Source organism: Ascaphus truei, chromosome 19 (genome assembly GCF_040206685.1).
Source record: "Ascaphus truei isolate aAscTru1 chromosome 19, aAscTru1.hap1, whole genome shotgun sequence".
NCBI lineage: Eukaryota > Metazoa > Chordata > Amphibia > Anura > Ascaphidae > Ascaphus > Ascaphus truei.
Window position 1 is genome coordinate 13522407 of NC_134501.1, and position 13453 is coordinate 13535859.

The 13453-nt window shown below is 49.4% G+C and overlaps 1 long non-coding RNA gene across 1 annotated transcript in view; it reads left to right on the forward strand.

The window, feature by feature from the left end:
* The first annotated feature begins 2564 nt into the window (after positions 1–2564).
* LOC142470222 (uncharacterized) overlaps positions 2565–13453 on the forward strand; it is a 57137-nt gene continuing 46248 nt past the window's right edge. Inside the window, exon 1 of the long non-coding RNA XR_012789235.1 lies at positions 2565–2775. This is a non-coding gene — a long non-coding RNA (uncharacterized LOC142470222). The remainder of the gene's footprint in view (positions 2776–13453) is intronic.

The window sequence follows — 13453 nt, forward strand, 5'->3', positions numbered from 1 at the left end:
CCAGTTTCTTACATCTGATGCAGACTTTTAGAATTACGCCACTTCAGATATAGAGGAGTTTTGGGGGGCAAATAAAAGGCAAAATAGAGAGAGGTGCAGAATGCGATACATCTCCCTATAATGTGCACCCATGTCATTCCTCCCCAACCCGGGCTGCAGAGAGACTTCCCAGGGCCCAGGACTAGAGTTATGCTTGCCCCCCCCCCCCCACACCGTGTCAGCGGTCTTGCGAGCCACCCCCCCCCCCCCATTTCACACCTCAGGAGCCTCCTCTATTTCCCCCCCTCTTTCTATGTGTTTCTCTCCCCATGTCTCACTTGCCCTCACTCACCCCCGCTCACTCTCCCCCCTCCATCAATTACCCAACTCTCACTCGATCCCCCCCCATACATATATAAAAAAGAAAACACCCCCCAAATACATTAAAAAAAACACCCCCCAAATACATAAAAAAAAACACCCCCCCAAATACATTAAAAAAACACCCCCCCAAATACATTAAAGAAAACACCCCCCCAAATACATATAAAAAAACACCCCCCAAATACATATAAAAAAACTATTCCCCAAATACATTAAAAAAAACACCCCCCCAAATACATATAAAAAAACTATTCCCCAAATACATTAAAAAAAACACCCCCCCAAATACATATAAAAAAAGTATTCCCCAAATACATATAAAAAAACACCCCCCCAAATACATATAAAAAAAAACACCCCAACCCCAAATACATATATATAAATCCCCCCAATACATATAAAAATACACTTCTGATGCTGGCGCGCACCAAGCATCTCCCTCATGCCGGTGCATGCCGAAAAGCTGAGCAAAACTAACTCCCGGCACGCGCCGACGCCAGAGAGGCCCGGCACACGCCAGCATCAGAAGCTCGGCGTGGGACAGTCAGTGAGGGAGGCCCACAGCTAGCGAAAGCCGGGCCCGGCTGCAACGAGAGGACCGGCAGCCGGGCCCCCCACAGCAACCGGGCCTGAGACACTTGTCCCGGCTCTCTCGCCATGTCGGCAGCCCTGTCCCCAACTCCTCCTACTGACTCACCCCCAGGTGCAAGTTGAATATTTCTGTTTGGTACAGGTGCACTCTCTTCTTGTTCCATTTCCCTCGACTTGCTATGTAGCTGGTACTTGCCTGAACGTTTAGGCAGGGACCGCTTTGCTGCCATACATATTATCAAGATAGAGGGAAGAGGCTTCCTCTGCCGCACACAGGATTGATAGACTCTGTCCGACTCAGTTTTATTTGCAGCTGGTATCACATTGCATCTGACGAAGGGGTCATCCCCAAAAACGTGTTACCCCAATATTTACCTGCAAATAACATGATAATATAAATCAAAAGGAGTTTCTGAATCCTGCGTGCGGTTGAAGAAACCTCTATCTAGGTGCAAGCTGGCGCAGACGAGGCAAAACTGGAGCAAAATGCTTTGATAAATAGGTGAAGGATGAAAATGCCCCTCTCTTTTGCTCAAACATTGCCCTGCTATAGACCACTAAATCTGCAGTGCTCAAAGCGAGGAATGCAAAGGGGGAAAGTAGGATAGAATTTAAGCATAACGAGCCAGCAGAGGGATTATTGTTATTGTTGAGAAATCCCTTAAGCACTCGCTTGCCTGTGCAGCTGCAGCTAGAGAAGCAAACAGGATATTGGTAGCACTGCAAGAGGAATGTAATATACATTATTCAAGAGGTGTGTTCCGACAACCTGGGAGCTTTATCAGTGGAGATAACGTCAGAGAAGAATGTGTTAATGAAAACCTAAAAGGGACTTATAGCAGCAGGTAGCAGAAGTACATCTTTGCCATGTGCTAGGCGTGGAGTCTGTGAAGCCACCGCCTCAGGGTGGGTTGTAAGTTGGGCAGCTAAAGCGATGTCTCCCAAAGCAACATTGCTTCCGTTTTGCAGGGCTGGCCCTTTAATTTAACCCCTTTGCTGCTGAGTGGCTGGGAACGCATTACAAAGTACAAACACAGCAAACAACTTCGTTGCTATAATCCAGGTGTCTCCAAACTCAGTCCTCAAGGGCTGGCTTTTATGGATATCCCAGTTTCAGCACAGGTGGCTCAATCAGTGGCTCAGTCAAAGACTGCATCACCTGTGCTGAAGCAGGGATGTCCATAACAGCCGGCCTGTTGGCGGCCCTTGAGGACTGAGTTTGGAGACCCCTGTTATAATCAATTCCTCTCCATGCTGTCTCATACCTCCACAATGGCCCATATTTACTAAGCAGTGCCATTCCATAGGACACAATCAAGCACCAGAAGGAACCTCATGACCCACTGACATTAATGGTCCTTTAGGTGTCCTCTGGCACCAGAAGGTATCTCCCATTCTAGCACCACTTCGTAAATAATATGGGAGTTTTTCCTTTTCTGCCAGCATTTCTTTTATCAGAAGAAGCAATGCAGGGATAACATAAGCATTTCCTTTATGTCCCAGTCCCACTCTCCTCCGAATGGGTTAAACATTCTCTTCATCGCGGCATGTCCTCTATGGGAACATTTTTTCTGGTGACTTATTGTTTACACCACTGGGAAGTCTCTGGTTTGTGATGTTTACTTTTGTCGTAGGGGAAGTTTCAGGGTAAACAGACAGCATTGAAAATCCTGCTAGATAAGATAAGTACGATATCATCTCACATCAGAGAGAGAGGAACTTCTTCTTTTATGACAAAGACTTCAACAAATAATCCCTCTTGGAATCATGGCTATTAAACAGTCCGTCCCATGTAGAACCAAAGTGACCTCGGTGACAACGGTAAGTTTAATTAGTTAGACTTGTGAGATTCATACTTTTTTTTTTTTTTTTTCAAAATTTTTTATTAGGCATTTAGATAATTCACAGTATGCATGAAACAAACGATAATACAGCCTAATACAGATTTTCTCCTTTTGTTGGTTAGAGAAACCGGAAATAAAAGAGGAAAGCTCACCGCTCCCCTGACCCTCCAGGGGCTATGTGGGGAGCGCGAGTATGGAAACAGAGAGTAAGAGTGGGAATAGGAAGGGGAGGGTGGGTGGGGGGGGGGGGGGGGGAGATACCCATTGCTTCCCGTATCCTCAGTCTATTTTCATTGGTGCCCCTGACCTGGTTTTCCTTTCTCTCTTTTTTTTTTTTTTTTTTTTTCTCCCATATGTGGATTAGTGGCGTAGAGGTGCCATATGGGATAGCCACGGATCCCATATTTTGTTAAAGGAGTCAGTGGATCTTTTCAAGAAGGCAGATAGTTTCTCCATATTCATCACCTCTTGCACCCTATTTTTTACCGTTTGTTTTGAGGGGGGAGACACCTTCTTCCAGGCGGCTGCCACCGCACATCTAGCCGCTGTAAGAATGAAGGAGATTAATTTACTTGCTGGTCGGTCCAAATTTTCTAAGGGCCTGGCCAACAGGTAGGTCAACGGGTCAATAGGGATTTTGAGGTCTGTGACCTCCTCTATTAATTTTTGTATTGTTCCCCAATATTTTTGAATTTCCGGACATGTCCACCAAATATGGGCCATGTCCCCCTTCTGACCGCAACCTCTCCAGCATAAATCGGACGCCTGGGGGTAAATTTGATTTATTCTAACTGGGGTAAGATACCAGCGAAACAGTATTTTATATATGTTTTCTTTGATTGTGGTACATATGGAAGTTCCTGAGGCATTTTCCCAAATTCTTTCCCAATCCTCTCGGTCTATAACTATTTCCAATTCTGCTGCCCAATGCAGCATATAGTCATGTGTAGGGGCTTCTATGGCCCTTTCCAATTCACCGTAGATTTGTGTTATAAGACCTTTCTGGTGGCCTGTTTCTCTACAGAGCCGCTCGAAACTGGTGAGAGGGGGAAATTTCAACGTTGGGGATAAAGTTTGAATAAAATGCCGAATTTGTAGATACTTGAAGACATCCAATCTTGCTATTTCATATTTGGTTTTTAGGTGTTGATAACTCAGGAACTCCTCAAAGCTCAGGAGGTCAGCAACCGCTCTAATATTTTTTGTTTTAAATTGGTCCCATTGTCTGGGCTCACAGCCAGGGGGGAATTTCGGATTTTTATAAATTGGTATGAGTTGGGATTGAGGTGTGGTGAGCTTAAATTTAAATTTGCATTTTGTCCAAATCTCCCATGTGTGTCTCATTGGGCCTAACTTAAATTTACTGTTCTGCATGTCTTCCCTGCTCAGGGACCAAAGGCAAGCCGGCAGTGAAGGCGTCCCGGCATAGTATGATTCTATATCTAGCCAACAGTATTGGTTTGGGTTGGCGTTCCAAACTACTACCTGTCGCAATTGGGCGGCTTGGTAGTATTTTGTGATGTCTGGAACACCAAGTCCTCCTCTCCCCCTTGATGCCAAAAGAACTGTCCTGGTGATTCTGGGTTTCTTACCCTGCCAAATAAAGTGGAAGATTAGTTTTTGAATGTTCTTTAATTCTGAGCCAGGGATGTGGACCGGGAGAGTCTGAAAATAATATAATAATCTAGGGAGTATGTTCATTTTAACTGATATCATCCTCCCGATCCATGATATCTGATATCCTCCCCATTTCTCTAGATCTTGTTTGATTTTCCGGAACAGAGTCGGATAATTTTGTTGATATAGGGATTGGTAGTTCCTCGTTATCTTTACTCCCAAATATTTGATACTCGAGGAGCTCCAATGATAGTTAAAGTTTAGTTTGAGGAGTTTCACCTCTGGCTCTGACAGGCTTAAATTTAGTGCTTCCGATTTGTCATTATTGATTTTATAACCTGAAATATCTCCAAAGTCCCGGAGCTCTTTTTGGAGGTTAGGTAGGGATGTTTGGGGTTGTGTAAGGGTTAGGATGACATCATCTGCGAATAGCGATATTTTGTGCTGCCTGTGTCCAATTTCTATTCCTTTGATGTCTCTATTGGCTCTAATTGCAGATGCTAGGGGTTCTATGGTTAATGCAAAGAGGAGAGGAGATAGGGGGCATCCCTGTCGAGTTCCATTAGTGATCTCAAATCTCTGGTTACTGCCCCCTGGTAGTTTTACTGTTGCAGACGGGTTTTGATATAATCTACGGACTCCTTCTAGGTATGCGTCTTTGAATCCGAATTTACACATAACTTGGTCCATGAATAGCCAGTCTATTCTATCGAACGCCTTCTCTGCATCTAGGCTTAGGAGTAGTGCTTTGGTCTCTGTGAGATGGACATGTTCGATAATGTCTATTATCTTCCGAGTATTGTCCGAGGCCTGTCTGCCTGCTACGAATCCTACTTGATCACTATCTATTAATCTCGGTAAGATGGGGTTTAATCTATTTGCGAGTATTTTGCTATATAGCTTGAGATCACAATTGAGCAGGGAGATTGGACGATAGCTTCCACATTGCATCGGGTCCCTGCCTTCTTTATGTATAATGGCCAGGGTGGCCAGGGACATTGACGTGGGGATTTGATTTCCTTCCATGAAATCGTTAAATATCTTTAGAAGATGCGTGGATAGTACTGGCAAGAATCTCTTATAGTAGACATTAGTGAACCCGTCGGGGCCAGGAGACTTAGTAATTTTTAGTGATTTGACCGCCTCTTCCAGTTCCTCTTTTGAGATCTCAGCGTTGAGGACTGTGTTTTCCTCCTCCGTTAGTGTGGGGAGCTTACATTTATCTAAATATTGCGCTATTAATTCGGATGCTATTGATTCAGGCCGGCCATTTTTTGATCTTAGATTATACAGTTCGGTGTAAAATTTTGTAAATTCAGCTGCTATTTTGCTATCACTATGTTGTATTTCACCAGACCTACTCTTGATTGCCGTGATTTGGGACCGTTTATGTACCCCTCTTAATTTAGTCGCCAAAAGTCTGTCTGCCTTGTTCCCCTTGTCATAATATTGTTGATTAGTCCATTTGAGGGCCTTCTCAACATCCTCCAGCTGGATTTGTCTAAGTTTTACTCTGGCTGTTGTCAATGTTTTATATATTTTTTTTGAGGGGTTGATTTTATGAGATTGTTCTATTATTTTGATATTATCCGTAAGCTCCTTTATTAATTTTTGGCGGGCTTTTTTCCTGTGGGATGCGATAGAAATGAATTTCCCTCTAATGGTTGCCTTATGGGCCTCCCACAGGATTGCTGGTGAGGAGACGGATCCTGAGTTAAAAAAAAAATAGTCCCGAATAGCGGCTCTGATCTCTCTTTCTATCTCAGGATGATTGAGTAATGAATCATTTAGTCTCCATGAGTAATTTATTGTTTTTTCAAAGGGGGTCGTCAAGGTTAAGGTAATCGGGGCATGATCAGACCATGTGATTGGTCCTATGTCGGAGTCGGATGTCGCCCGCCACCACATTTTTTGTGGCCAAAAAGTGATCTATTCGAGAGTAGGTCTGGTGAGGTGCTGAGTAAAAAGTATAGTCTCTCTGGCCCTGATGTTGGGCCCTCCATATGTCCACTAGTGAGAACTCGCTTAAGATTCCCCTAAACCTTTTCCCTATGATCTGGGAGGGGGTTGTGCGCGGGGGGGACCCATTGTGGTTGATCTGTCCTCGGTAGGGTTAAGGACCATGTTTAGGTCTCCTCCCACTATCATCGATGACAGATATCCCGGGTCTATGCCCTCGAAAGAAAACTTTCTTTAGGAATTCTGTTTGATTCTCGTTCGGGGCATATACATTGACCAGAGCGATTGCTGAGCCCGCTAAGGAGCCATATACCACTAGAAATCTACCCTCTGGGTCCGCCGTTGTTTTGATATGATTAAATGGGGTGCCCTGTCTGATCAGGACAGCTACACCCCTCTTTTTACTAGTAAACGATGCGCAAAAACACATTGGGAACACTTTTTTGAATAAATTTGGGGGGTCTTGTGATGTGAAATGGGTCTCCTGTAGGAATATGATGTCTCCCCCTGATCTTTTCATATCTTGAAGTGCTACTCTCCTTTTCGGTTATTTTGGAGCCCTTTTACGTTGAGTGAGGTTAATTTAATTGTGGCTTGGCTAGCCATTTGGGTTCTTTTTTTTTTTTTGGATAATACCATAAGGCCTTCTCTTTCCCACTTGAGAGGCCATGATCCAGTAACTCTGAGTCTGGTTTAAATTTCTGAAGGTATAGAGGTTGTGTGTTTTTTTCGGTTAGAATAGATATCTTAAGCTGAGGAAGGGGGGCGTGGGAAGGGGTAGGTGGGGGTGGGGCGGAGATCTGCTGGGACAGGGTCAACAGATAGAGATAGGTTGTAACAAGGCCCACAAAAGGCCTTAACATATTTTCACCAGCCTTAAGAACGGCCGGCATTTGGACCAGGTGGGTCCCTTGGGGGTGATTCCGGGTTCGTCAACCGCTGGAGGTCAGAGGAGTCCAGACCCTCTATAGAATTTACTTAACCCATTTAGTATAGACCCCCAGTCCATGTGTGTGGGGAAGCAAAGAAGGCATAGGAACATTTCAAGTAATTCAAACATTTCACATCTCAAAAAGACAACCATATTGTAACTATGCGTTGTGAGAGTGGAGTAACCTCTTAAATATCTAACTAAAACAATTTCCGTTTTCTTTTGTATGCTCGCTTCCTTGGGTGGGAGGGATAGGGGGAGGAGGGAGGGGAGAGGGGGAGAGGGGAGGGGAGAGGGGAGGAGGGGGTAAGGAGGAAGGGAGGGGGGGAGGAGGAGGAGGGGGGGGAGGAGAGGGGAGGAGGAGGGGGGGGGAGGAGAGGGGAGGAGGAGGGGGGGGGGGGGAGGGGGGGAGGGGGAGGGAGGGGAGGGGGGGAGGGGAAGGGGGGAGGGGGGGAAGGGGGGGAAGGGGGGGGAGGGAGGGGGAAGGGGGGGAGGGAGGGGGGGGAAGGGGGGGAGGGGGGGGAAGAGGGAGGGAGGGGGGAAGAGGGGGAGGGAGGGGGGGGAAGGGGGGAGGGAGGGAGGGGAGGGAAGGGGGGGAGGGAGGGGGGGGAGGGAAGGGGGAGGGAGGGGGGGGGGAAGGGGGGGGAAGGGGGGGAGGGGGGGAAGGGGGGGAGGGAGGGGGGGAGGGGGGAAGGGGGGGGAGGGGAGAGGGAGAGGGGGGGGGGGAGGGGGGGGAGGGGAGAGGGGGGGGAGGGGGGGGGAAGGGGGGGAGGGGGGGGAAGGGGGGGAGGGAGGGGAAGGGGGGGGAGGGGAGAGGAAGGGGGGGGAGGGGAGAGGGGGGGGAGGGGAGAGGGGGGGAAGGGGGGGAGGGAGGGGAAGGGAGGGGGGGGGAGGGGAGAGGGGGGGGAAGGGGGGGGTGGGAGGGGAAGGGGGGGAGGGGAGAGGGGTGGGGAGGGGGGTGGGGAGGGGGGGGGAGGGGAGAGGGGTGGGGAGGGGGGTGGGGAGGGGGGGGAGGGGAGAGGGGTGGGGAGGGGGGTGGGGAGGGGGGGGAGGGGAGAGGGGTGGGGAGGGGGGTGGGGAGGGGGGGAGGGGAGAGGGGTGGGGAGGGGGGTGGGGAGGGGGAGGAGGGTCTAGGTGCAATTAAAACATTTCAAATATTTCACTTCACATTTTTGTGTAACATAACTCTTATACAACTCTGCGCAGAAAACATATTTTATACAATTCTGTGACCATACAAGATAAGTTCGGCTTTCTTTCGTATGTTTGTTTTCCCCTTAGTGTTTTTCCCTCTTATTTATCTTTGCGTTTATGTGAGGTACTAGGTAGGCTTGTTAGCAGGGGTAAGAGGGGGGGGGTCTAGGTGCGGCCCAAGCATTTCACATTTCTGTATAGCACAACTATTATGTAACTCTACACAGGGAGTATAGGGAGGGGAGGGGGGGGGAGGGAGAGAGGGGAGGGAAAGAGGGGAGGGGGGGGGGAATGGGGGGAGGGGGGGAGGGAGGGGGGGAGGGGGGGAGGGAGGGGGGGGAGGGAGGGGGGGAGGGGGGGAGGGAGGGGGGGAGGGGGGGGAGGGGGGGGAGGGAGGGGGGGAGGGGGGGAAGGGGGGAGGGAGGGGGGGAGGGGGGGAAGGGGGGGGAGGGAGGGGGGGGAGGGGGGGAGAGGGGGGGAAGGGGGGGAGGGGGGGAGGGAGGGGGGGGAAGGGGGGGGGAGAGGGGGGAGGGGAAGGGTTTAGAGGGGGGGAGGGGGGGAAGGGGGGGGGGGAGAGGGGAAAGGGGGGGAGGGGAGAGGGGTGGGGAGGGGGAGGAGGGTCTAGGTGCAATTAAAACATTTCAAATATTTCACTTCACATTTTTGTGTAACATAACTCTTATACAACTCTGTGCCGAAAACATATTTTATACAATTCTGTGACCATACAAGATAAGTTCGACTTTCTTTCGTATGTTTGTTTTCTCCTTAGTGTTTTTCCCTCTTATTTATCTTTGCGTTTAGGTGAGGTACTAGGTAGGCTTGTTAGCAGGGGTAGGAGGGGAGGGGCCTAGGTGCGGCCCAAGCATTTCACATTTCTGTATAGCACAACTATTATGTAACTCTACATAGGGAGTATAGGGAGGGGAGGGGGGGGGGAGGGAAAGAGGGGGGGGGGGTAGGATGTGGGACTGGTTGCAGTTCAAACATTTCAGACATCTCCCATTTCTATATAACACAGCTATTGTGTAACTCTGCGCTAAAGATATATTGTGAATCGTTTTGTGACTAAATAAGATTAATACAACTTTATTTTATATATTCGTTTCCTCTTAGTATGTTTCTCCCATTGTTTTTGTGCTTAAGTAGGGTGATAGGTGGGTTTGCTAGTAAGGGTGGGGAGGGGGAGGTGGAAGAGAAGGGGAGATGAGGGGGGGGTGGGGGGAATAGGGGGGAGAGGGAGGGGGAGAAAAAGGGGGGGGAGGAGGGGGGGGACACGTGGGACATGCGAGTGTGTGGGGGGAGGGGTGGAAGAGGGGGGGGTAATGCATGGGGAAGGGGGGAAGGGGGTGGGGGGGGCGATTGCGTGTCTGGGTTACAGGGGGGGGGGGGAAGGATAGAGGGGAAGCAAGGTGTTAATTGAGATATAACAGTTATATTATTTTAATCTACTCACGACCTCCGGATCATCACTATTAACTTATGATTTTAAGTTCTTTGATTCAGTCTGGGTGGTCCGTCTTCCTGGTATCCTAGCCGCCCCTAGTCCCACAGACTGGGGAGTCCTCTGTGGCAACGGGGTCCATGGATCGTTGGCGGAAAGGCTGGATGCCGACACCGACCCCCCCCCCTCCCCCCAACCCAGAGCCCCGCTCCACGGGACCGGAGAAACCGGCAAAAGGAGGGGGAGGGAGATCATATTTAAAGCGGGGACCGAAAAGCCGGAGATTGAGGCTGGTGGGGGCAAAACCGGGATCTAAATTCCTCTTATGCTCCGGAGTTAGAAGATCAGCGATCCTACTGCTCCGGGTTGAGTCAGTCGGTTTCCCGGTCTTACCGTCGGCGGACGGGATCCTCTTCTGAGTCATCGCAGGAGTAGGCGATTCGTGAACCAACTTGAAGGGCGGTGTTCTGTGTCAGCTCATCCTAGAAGTTGGCGGCTTACTTCTTGGTGCTGTTCTGGTCTGGTAAGATGATTTTAACGATGAGCAGAGGCGTCCCCCCTCCTCGAAGTCTCCTCAGAGCCATCTCGAGAACAGGCGCCTCGTGACTTCACATTGGGAGTGGAGGTTGGCGCCGGATTACCATGGGGGTCCGCAGCCCGCGCTCCAGTGCGGCCCCGGACCAACAAGGTAAGTGGGGGCGCTCTTCCCCCCTCCGGGTCTGTCCGGGGGGATTTCTCTGAGTGCCGCGGCGGTTGTCATTTTTCTCTAGGGTGTTGGGCCGCAATTCTCTCCGATGTTCGGGGGGGGTCTCCTGATGTATTTTCAGCGGTAGGATTGGTCGTTATCCACGTTTGAGGTGGAGTTAGACCTAATGCTTTTGCGAAGGGGGCCATGTCCACGGGGTATTTCATGGACAGGAACTTTCCATTCCTGTTAACTGTGAGTTTGAAAGGGAATCCCCATCTGTATTGGATTCCTTTCTCGCGGAGTAGGTTGGTTAAAGGTTTTAATTCACGTCTGCGGTCTCTCGTTGCCTTTGACAAGTCGTTATAGACTTGGAGAGTTTCGTTTTGAAAGGTTATTTCCCCCAGGTCCCGGCAGGCCGCAATTATTTTTTCTTTTGATGTGTATTTATGCAATCTTTATTATAATGTCCCTACGCCGCCTCGGGTCGTCTGATTTAGGTCCTAGGGCACGATGAGCCCTATCCATTTCGAGCTCTTTCTCCTCCAGCTCCCCGCATACTAGGTTAAAGAGCTCCATGAGGTATGGTCGGAGTTGATCCTGTGCGACCGACTCCGGTACGTTCCGGACGCGGATGTTTTGGCGCCGGTCACGATTTTCTTGCTCCTCCATAGCTTCTTTAAGGAGGGTGATCTCTTCTCCTAGACGGCCTATCTCTTCCTCCGCTTCACTCTGTCTTTGTTGAGACTCAGTGAGTTTTTCTCCAGGGTAGTTGTTTTCTCTGTCAGCCCTGAGATTTCCTTCCTTATGTCGCTCACTGCGGTTCTGAGCTCAGTCTGAAAGGAGGATTGGAGCGTCGTTGCCATAGCCCCCAGGAGTTCTTCCAAGTATGCCCTGGTTATGGGTTGATCAGGGCTTGCTGGGGTGCGATCTTTTGGCTGGGTTTTTTTCCCTGAAAGCGCCGTGGCGCCATGCGGTCCGCCGCCATCTTGAGGCTCCATCGTGCTGTCCCTGGCCCGTTGCGACGGAGAAAAGTATTTGGCAACTCCCTGATTGCTCGCTTTTTTGGTTTTTGACATCGCCTAGTTCTTTAGCTATCCGGGGGTGTAAGTGTTACCCGGCAATTTTGGGGAAAAATGTGGGTTTTTGCGTCTTTTAATGCGCGGGTCTATGGAGCTCCTCTTCTACCCGTCCATACCGGGTGACGTCTCCGGAAGTCCCCCCATTAGGTTTTATTTTAAATCATGCATGTCTCCTTTAATTATGGGGGGGGGGGGGTGGGCTGTGTACATTTGTTAAAGCCCTCTCCTCTGTAGGCTCTTTGTGCATAAAGGTATCTTTAAATGGTTCTCTTCGGAGAGGATGGATAAGCTTGGACCATGATGTAGGGGTAAGTGCCTTAAATGGTTAAACACAGAGAAGCCAACATAGTGCGATCTGAATAAAACTGTATTGAAGAGGTAAAGTATTACAATACACTCACATGATATATGCTAGTTAAAAGCATTTAGATACGCAATCGATCTCGCCTCCGGTGTCTTTGGGTTTGTTACTTCCCTTCTCCTCAGCGTGCGTCTGACGGCTGCGTTCCAGCAAGGCGGATGTGACGTCAGCGGTGTTGGGGAGTTCCGGTTTGGCGAGTTGACTGAGAATCAACTTCACTCTACGCGTTTCACCCTTCTTGGTTTCCTCAGGAGCCTGAAGGTATATATAATATAATATAGTAATATCCCTAATGCGGCTACCAAATAGCTAAATAGCCCTGTTGGTAAGATCAACAGTTGGCACAGTAGGTAAAGGAGCATGTACCAGTAACTACATATAGACAAAATGTAGCAGATGGTATACTGAGGAAGTGGCAATCGCTACGAAACGTGTAGAATCGAATCTGTTCTACTTGTTGGAGGACAGTGTTTGGAGAGAATTAGTGTGAGGAGGTGCTGGCAAGAAAGCTGTGGAGATTGGAGCGGTAGAGATCCTTTTCCGCCCAGACCGCCGCGTCACAGGGAGTGACGTCACCGGATGTGACGCATGCGGAAGGATCTCCGAGTGATTGTATCAGCAGCGTCTCCCCCACGAGCCACCAACGGTCCTCTCCAACGCCTGTATACTTTGTACAAATGTGAGTGCATTACCATTGTGTCTTTTGTGCTACATTATACCCTTATGTACTATACTATTGTGTGCTCTCTTTCTTTGCTACATCCCCGGGAGGTACACTCAGCATGTATGGACACATCTAGCCCAACTGACATACAGCTCTAGCATTACCAGCATCAGATGTATGGACACATCTAGCCCACTTGACATACAGCTCTAACAATACCAATACCAGAGGGCTTCCACCATTAAAGGGCTCTTGTCAGAGAGAGAAGGATCTCTGACACGTCTGATACCAATCCATTCATTGTGAGTGAGACCTATTTAGAGGTCATTGTTTGCACATACATTTATTTATTGATCTGCACTATTATTATTTCTTCCACTTTTCTTCCCTGTATAATATCTCGAGATCTGAGCGCTCCCCCCACCTGGAAGACATTGCAGGTATACTGATAAGTCTGTTATGGGGGGCATAAATGGCCACAACCCACAGCCAGTGTATAGGGATGTGCCTAAGAGGTGGCGGCGGCGGTGGCTGGTGCACACGTGTGGTAGACAGTCTTGGAGAGGAGCACGCAGTGTGAGGGTGGTGTGTGTGTGTGTGTGTGTGTAGAGTGGGTCAGACTATTAGAGCACACCGGCCAATGAGAGCCGTGGGGGGGCGGGGGGACTGACGGAGCAATCTGATTGGCCAGAGGCTGAGTGACAGACCGACGGACCAA